We start from the raw sequence: 8,916 nt of genomic DNA, 5'->3' as shown, positions 1-8,916 counted from the left end.
AAACCCAGAGACTATAAGGCCAAGAGTCTATAGGCTGCTGGTCTCAAAGACACTAAGTTCAGGGGCATGAACACATCTTGAGTAGTTCCTGGAACATCTTTCAAGCCCCATTCAGCTTGGTCCCACCATATGGTTAGAAGTAGAACATAGAGAAGGATAACAAATTAAAGTTCTGCAGAATTCCAAATGGAGAATAGAAGTCAATAGAGCATCCTTACCCTGTCTAAGGGAAGAAGATCAGGCCTAAGATCCTGGGGATAGCTGTGCTCTCTCTCTTCCAGAGTTCAAGGAAGGCCAAGGATAAGTGAAAGATAAGCACAAGGCCAGTGGAGTTCAGACTCTGCTGGTGGAAGAAACCTGGGGAAATGGGTCCATTAAAGAGAGACTGGCTTGACGACTCTGGGTACCAGGAACTCAGTGAAGGATTTCTCCCTCTGGAGAGTAACTACTGATGTTCGAGACAGCCTGCAAGACATGCCTTCCATGTGTGATTCCACACAAAGGTCTGCCCCATTCCAGAGTTTAAGGAAGTACCACCTTCTCCAGACACAGTAAGAAACAGGGTAGAAAACCATCCTCTGCCTTGGACTGGAATGTGCCTAAGATAAACAGATGCGTTTAGTGGCTAAAGTCCAGCCCTTCAGACCTTTCTCTCTGGTCAGTCCTGGCCTTCTCTCTCTGCCAGACTAGAGGTTTTTGTTGTATAGGATATATGCACATTAGCATGTTGAGTTAATGGCTCAAGTGGTAGAGTACTTGCCTAGCAAGTGCATGGCCCTGAGTTCAATCTCCCCAAATATAATAACTTCTATATCCCAGGTCATCATGACTTTGCATTCCTCAGATTAATCCTCTTAATGAATTAGAATGAAATCCTTTCATCGTTATATAATCATAGATGATGGAAATATTAACTACAATAAGCAAACAAATGTCAGCTCCAGCCAAAAACATTGTCATCCTCCAGGATTCCTCCCTTCTGCTTGTATAGATCCTATGAACTCTCTTTTCAAAACATATCCAGAATCCAACCACTTCTTACTTTATTGCCTCCACAAATTTGTACTGGTCCACACTGGTCTATACTTGTCTTCCCAGGTTGTGCTGCTTCTCAATTCCATTCTCAACAGCCAGGCCTGTCCTTGAGAAAGTCCAGGCAAGTGCTTGTCACTCTAGCTTGATTTCCTCCAAAGACTTCTGTCCTACTCTATGCTGTTATAACAAAATATATGAAACTGAGTGATTTATAAATAATAGGTGCTAGTGGCTCACACCTATAATCCTAGCTACTCAAGAAGCTGAGATCTGAGGATTTTGGATGGAAGCCAGCCTGGGCAGGAAAGTCTGTGAGAGTCTTTTCTCCAATTAGCCACCAAAAAGCTAGAAGTAGAGCTATGGCTCAAGTGGTAGAGTACTAACCTTGAGCAAAACAAGCTCAGAGACAATGCCCAGACCCTGAATTCATGCCCCAGCACCAAGCACAGAAACACACACACTAATAATAATTAATAATAATAATAGTAATTTCAACTTATCCTTTTGCTGATAGGTGGTAGATTCCTGGATTGCTACCCCCATGATACTCTGAAGTACTCTACCCACTCATCTCCTAGTTATAACTTTGTATCTAGTTAAGTCTGTTACATTGAATTCTTTCTGCTTGAATAACTAGTACAGTTTATGTCTACCCATAGATATGGCAAACATCCACATTCAGGATGACCACGTACAGCCACCCTTACCTAAGTAATCTGCCTGTAACCCAAGTACTGAGGAGTGGTCAGGGCTCTCAACCTTCACAGCCTGGGTCAGTAACTCCTATTTCATACTCTTCTGCCTCACCTTACCTCAATGTCAAGACAAGATTGAGCACATGACTCCTGTGTCCTGACAGCTCTCTACCTGGCTCTGTCACTGCTCCGGTCACCTTCCAGTGATACCACACATTTTCCCACTTATCTCCCTCTTCAGATTGTGCTGATAGAGACAAGGCTCTTATTTTACTCTTCTTTGTTGCCCTACTACCTTGCATACCTCCCAGCACATAGTAGGTGCTTGATAAGGTTCAATGGGCCTAATAAGCATTTGATAACTCGGATATTCCAACATGCTTATGAAAGCCCTCATTTTATTTTTTTTTTATTTTTTGGTCTTGGGACTTGAACTCTGGCCCTGGGTGCAGTCCCTGAGCTTTTCAGACCAAGGTGAGCACTCTACTACTTGAGCCATAGCACCACTTCCAGTTTTCTGGTGGTTAATTGGAAATAAGAGTCTTACAGATTTTCCTGCCCAGGCTGGCTATGAACCATGATTCTCAGATCTCAGCCTCCTAAGTAGCTAAGATTACAGGTGTGAGTCACCAATGCCCAGCTCATTTTCTTTTTTTAATTTAACTTAATTTTATTGTAAGGGTGATGTACAGAAAAAGCCCTTATTTTAACATGCTACCCAACCTGTTATAATTTTAATAGCTCTTTAATCATATGCACATACGGGGAATGAAGAGTAACACCAGGCTGACTGGGCAAAAGGAGCCAAGTATTCTCCATTTGCCCCAGTGTCTGCTTGGCACAGTTCTGCGATCACACACACAAGTGGGGTAGGTTGGGAAGTAGCGTACGGGGTAGGACTGAAGAGACAAAGGCAAGGGGGAGAGGCAGGGCTTGCAGTGGTCTCAATCAGTGGACTCCAACACAGATTCACTAAGTGCGAGGTCCCAGTAGTGTTCAGCCCCATGCTTTTTGAAATGCTCTCGAGCCATGTTCTCTGTGGGGCACTGTTAAACTTCATCTCTGGTCCAAAGCTCTGGTCCTTAGCTGTACTCTCCCAAACCAGTAGACATTTGTTGGTTTTCTTCACAGCTTTCGGTATCCAGCTCTTCCTCATCACCTCCCTTTGTGTTAGATGTCGGTTCTTCCTGCTTTATCTGATGCGGCATGAGATGTTTAAATGTCTTCTGGGCAATTGGGTCCCCTTCCACGACTACCACGTTGACATCCTTGTGCAGTACCACCACCCCTGTCAGGTACAGTTGCCCAGCATTGGCCTCAATCTTGAACTTCTTGGATAGATTGCTCAGATTTTGAACTCTCTATACAAATATGTGTACCTTCTGTGAAATGTCTTCTTTTAAGCTTTTGAATTTTCTCAGCCTTCCTTTGTTGTGCAATAGGTTTTCAGACAGTATTGGCCTCTTCGTGAGCTTTCTGTCTTTTTGACATCTGAGCTCTAACATGGGTTTCTACCTCTATGAGATCTTGAACAGTTTCTATTCTTAAGACTTGCATCAAATTAGAAATTCTCACATCAGGCCCAGCCTGATTCTCTCCTATAGTTCCTTCTGTGCTTCCCTCCCCTCCTTGTTTGTCTCTGAAGTTTCTTCTGTTTCTTCTTGGTAAGATACTGGTGTATCATTGTCAACTGGAAGATTGAATTGGACAAGATGTTCAACAAGATTTGTGATTCCAAACTGATCCTCTCTCTTGGGATTTTCTTCTGTAAGGTCAAAGCCACTGGGGATTATGTAAAAGTCCCACCACTCAATTTCAGGAATCTCTCCTTCCTTTAATTCTTTCTTAGGAGCAATGAAGTTAAGTCTAGTTGAAGTAGTTGAAGTATACATTTTTTTAATCCAGGTGGCAGTAAGACAGAGAGAGAGAGAGAGAGAGTCAGAGAGAGTCTGCTTTAATCACTACCATGCAAATTGGAACTTGCAGATGTGCAGATGAGCTGGTCCCCGTGTGTCTCCCTCCCCATAATGTTGGGCTATAATTACGTTTGCAGGAAGTGTGCATGTTCTTATTTACATTTCGAAGTCAGTGTTGGCACAGTTGGCACAGTTCCCAAGGAAGCTTTCCTAGCTGAACCCAGTGGAGACTGTGGTCCCCAGAAAGCAACTTTGCTCTGACACAAGGATCTTGTCAGCTGAGCTTGCTTTCTCCATCTCAACCTGTCCATTGCTTTTTCCCCTCTTCCTTCCTCTGCTCTCTCCTTTACCCTTCCCTCCCTCACTGCTAGTAGGGCATCCATTAGAATCGCCTGTGCAATAGATAACAACCCCATTATGGCTGCTGCTAGAGCTTCCCCTGTGTAATTAGGAAGTGCATTGTTGTGTAATTCAGAAATTAATTAGCAGTAAATGCTTCAGGAATGCAGGTGGAAGTGGGAACCTACTGTGCTCCATCAGCCATGCAGCTGGATTGCTTTCCCGAGCCTAGGGAGCATTTCTGGGCTCACAAAGAACACAGTCTGGACCTCTGAGATGCTAGGAGGCTGGTACTCTTCTTCACTGTTCATGATGACAATTCAGCTGCAAAGACCACACATGGGCCACATGTGAAAACTCATTAGTGCTGGACAGCAGTCACAAGAAATATCTCTCAGCTCCCCAAAGAGCTCTTTGGCTTCCAGCCCACAGAATGGGTAGGATCTGTGTTTCTAAGCGTGGAGTTGCAGGATCTCACCTTTGTGGAAAGAAGCCTGAAATTACTACCCATTAAAGTACCATTTTATTTAACCTAGACAGAATCATGGATTGAAGGTAAGAATAAGCAAGGAAGCAGGCTGATCCCTGGGCCAAGCTGCTCTGAAACGTCCAGAAAGCTCAGGCCTGCCCTTCCCAGTCCTCTTGCCTTCTCTCATGCTGTTCTCTCCCTCTCTCTCATTTACCAGGGCTCACACAGTATCTACACTATGCTTGATAACGAATATTTCCTGAACAAAACAAATGGATGAATATGCTTCCATCTGTCACAAGTAATGGGAGAAGTGAATTGAATAAAAATCCATTATATTCATGTATCAAAATACCACAACAAGACACCTTTGTTCACGTCATATACACTAATCAAAAAGAGAGATTCCACCCGTCAAATTCCTCCCTACCCTACTTGAAACTTGTGTTTCCTGAGGTGACATTAACTTCTCTCTCTCCTCTTGGCTGGCCCTTTTTGTGCCTCTCTTACTTCACTTCTGTGATTGCTGGTTTACTATTGGTACTCCAGTATGAATCTGTCTCTCCCACTGGATGGCAAAGACTTACTTATTAGTGCCTCTTGCAACTCTCTGGGCAAGTGCTGAGCCTGACCTGTGGGGGGGGGGGGGGCATTAAGAAATGGTTATTGGTTGAATTATTGAGCAGAATTGAGAGGATAAGTTCATGCCTTGAGAGCCCAACCCACTCTTCCCTCCCTGTCCCCCCCACACACATTGGTGAGGAGCTTCTACTCACAGTGGCTAGGAGGAGCCTAGGGATCAGGGTGGAGTGTCCTGTGACCACTGGGCAAGACTACTATGCAAATCGATGCAGGAGCATCTGTAGTGTTCTGGAACAGACTCCCTAGTAATCCCTTGCAGAGCATAAGCAGGATTATTTCAGCTACAGGATGGTTTTGGCTTGAATTTCATTACCAGATCATTGCTCTCATCTCATTCCATTCAACAAGCCTAAATTGAAGGCTTACAATATGCACAGAACCATGTACAATCCTGGAGTGTTCCCCATCTGCCTTGCTCGGCTTTTGCTAATGGAGCCATTCTCTCCAGCTGAAACTCAGAAGGAGAATCACTTTAGCTGGGCCCCTCCCCTGGGCCTGGGCCTTTAGGGCACAACCCCACCCACACTGGGAAAAAGGAACATTTGGTGGGAAGGTTCTGAGAATGATAGTGAAACTAGGCTCCTCTGTCTTGAAACTGACCAGGATGGAAAGGAAGCCCAGAGGCAAACTTCAATCTACAAAAGAGACACAAACTCTGCCTCTAACAATAACTACAAAAAAGCCCAATAATAACAACTGATACTTATGGGACATGCGACACTGTTCTGTGTACTTTTTGGCATCTGCTGATCTTCACAACAATTCTGTAAGGTGTGAATTTGTTATTATCCATTTTACCAATAAGGAAGCTGAGGCAGGGAAACCGGCAGACCTGGTCTATGACGTGTATAAGAAATCTGTTTTAAAGTGGAGACAGTGAGTACGTATGAGCGAGGGAGTGAGTGAATGAGTGAGTGAATTAATGATGTGACATTCCAGCCCAGAGAGTCTAGACTGCAACCTTTGTCTTCTCTTCACTGTTTAGCTTTCTTTTGATGTGTAAGATAATTTACTAAAGGTCTGGAGAGTAGTCTAGTATTCTCTCTTGTGATTTTTCCATCGCAGTTAGCAGGTGTCTAAGTGTGTGCTGTCTGGCCTCCGGGGATGGCTATGACAGAGGCAGTCCTAGGGGAGTGGTCCTTGGGTTTCTCCTTTAAAGTGGTGCTGGGGCTGGAACCCAAGGCCTGATATACGATAGACAAACACTCTACCAATGAACTACATCCGAAGCTGGAACTACAGGAGGGAACAAGAAGTAGTTGAGGAAGAAGGTTCAGGAGGGATTTCTGGAGCCAGGAAGGACATGCTTTCACCTAGAGAAAGGCTCAAGGAAAGAAAAGACCTAGTGTGGGGGCTAGGTCAGGGGTTTTTCAATCCAGACAATCCTGAGCCAATAGGTCCATCTAAGGATGGGCAGGCTTGGGCAGCAACTGAAGCAGAGTGAAAATTAGACACCCTTTTCTCATTTTCCAGTGTCCTGTAAACCATTCTGCATGGCCCTGGAGACAAGGGAGTAAGCTGAATAGAATGGGAACTCTGCGTGACATTTAATTAGACTGAGAAACAAGTAGAACAAATTCACAGTCAGTGTTCTTTTGAAAAAGTGCAAGTATTAATTATTTGATGGCATGGAAAAAGAGGAAGATTATTGTAGATTATGAAGTGCAAGGTGTTTTGATCTCCATTCTAATAAACCAACTGTAAGAAAAATAGATGTTTAAGTCAATCAATGAAGTTTGAATAAAGACTGGCTATTAGATGTGATTAAAGAATTACTGTTAACTAGGTTCTATAACAGTGCTGTAGCTATGTAACAAAATGTCCTTTCATAGGGAAGCATAAAATAAATAGATATCTGTGATTCACGTTAGCAAAAACTTCTTTAACATTAAAAAATAAGGCAAAATAAAAAACATTGCTCAATCTATAGTAATATATAGAGTCCAGCATACTGTTGTTTTACTTATATCAGACTTAAATAAATATGAAATATATAAATTTATACAAAATTTAATTTCTTCATCCAAACATGGTGGCATGCACCTGTAATCCCATCCCTTGGGAGATCGTGACTGGAGGATCATGAGTTCAAGACCAACTTAGGCTATATAGAAAGTTCCAGGCCATTCTGGAATATACTGCAAGCCCCTTTCTAAAACAAATTAAGCAAAATGATGATAATGATGATAATAATAATACTCTCTATAGAAATGAATATGTATAGAATTTTGGGAATCTCAACATTAGGGAAGCTGAGGCAGGAAGATCAGCAGTTCAGCCTTAGCTACTTAGGCAGACCTTATCTCAAAAGAGAGAGAGTGAGTGAGAGAGAAGAAAGAGAGAGAGAGAGAGACTGGGATTATTGTTCAGTGATAGAACACTTCCCTAGCCTGTGCAAGGTCCTGGCTTCAATTCCCAGCACTTAAAAAAGTGACATTAAATTATAGGTGCTGCTGGATGGTAAAAGACAAAAAAAATATACTTGGATATGAAAAATTATACAGGACTCGTGACATTCACACAGTGAGACCAGAGGAGGATATTCTTAGGAGAAGATCACAAGGGCTTAGTAGCTAAGTGCATATGATCATATAAAATGGTATTTATTGAACTGCACTCCAAGAAATGGAAACAAGAGGGTTGTTTGTTGTTGTTATTTTGCTTTACTTTCTCCTTTGTCACTCTTTTTTATTTCTGTACCTTTTGTGTTCTATGTAAGTTTGTCTGCTTGGAGGAGGGTAAAGGGGAACACAGAAGTGGTGGGACAAGGGGTGAACAAATGCAGCGGTGATACTCACTAGGTACTATATTGAAAATGAACTAGACAACTTGTCGGGGAGGAGGGTTGAGAGGGAAAACCTGGGAGAAAATGAGCAAAGAGGTGCCACTGTTCAAAAAGAAATGTAATCATTACCTGACTTAGGTAACGGTAACTCCTCTATACACCAATAAAAGTAACAATGGAAAACAAATGAAAGTTTAAAAAAATAGGTGTGGAAAGACCCTCACTCAGCATGCAAGAGGCTCTGTGTTTGATTCCCAGCATCATAAAATAACTGAATTTATAATATGCAAGCATAAAAATAAGAAAAAGTGTCCGTGTAATCCGGGCTCTCTCCTGCTCTGCTCCAGAGTATAAAGGCAGGGAGACACCATCAGCTTTCAGGATGGCTTAAGTAACTCTGTGGCTGGGACAACTTCACCTTATTTCCATCCCCCAGAGGGCCCTCTATACTTAGTCAACTAGTGAACTACACGCAGACATCGTGCAGACTGCAGTCTGCATCTTGCAGACTCCCAATGGTCACCCTGCCTCCCTTTCCCCCCACTGGTAAGCTCTTCATCTTGGTGGTTACCATGATCCTTCCCCAAGACTAGAGGCTCTGAGATGGGACACAGGCACGGCATGCTGCCTATCAGACACGACTGATGTGCAGAGTCTAGGATGTGTTCTGCCTTCCTGCTTTGTGTTCATGAGATGATGCTGTAGATGGGGTTGCTTACTAAGAACAGACATTCTTCCCTACAAGTTTTGCAACCTGGAAAAGTCCAAGATCAAACAGATTTGGTGTATGGTGAGGGCCCATCTCCTAGCTCCCAGACATCTGTTTTTTTCTCTGTGCCCTCACGTGGTAGAAAGGAAGCAGGGGCTTTCTGGGGCACTAGCCCTATTGCTGAGTTTCCACTCTCATGACCTAATCACTTCCCAAGATTGCATCCCAAGGTTGCAGCATCACATTTAATAAATTAACTTGGAGAAGAGGACACAGACTTCATCTACAACACCTACTTTGCCTACTTTGTGACTTCACAGTCACAA

The 8,916-nt window shown here is 43.2% G+C and overlaps 1 pseudogene; it reads right to left on the bottom strand.

Annotated features, from left to right (window-relative positions):
• Positions 1–2,477: 2,477 nt before the first annotated feature.
• Positions 2,478–3,622, bottom strand: LOC122109277 (annotated as a pseudogene).
• Between the last annotated feature and the right edge of the window lie 5,294 nt (positions 3,623–8,916).

This window comes from Dipodomys spectabilis, unplaced genomic scaffold (genome assembly GCF_019054845.1).
Source record: "Dipodomys spectabilis isolate Male_0828 unplaced genomic scaffold, ASM1905484v1 ptg000069l, whole genome shotgun sequence".
NCBI classification, from domain to species: Eukaryota; Metazoa; Chordata; class Mammalia; order Rodentia; family Heteromyidae; genus Dipodomys; species Dipodomys spectabilis.
This window is presented reverse-complemented; position numbering and strand designations above follow the sequence as displayed.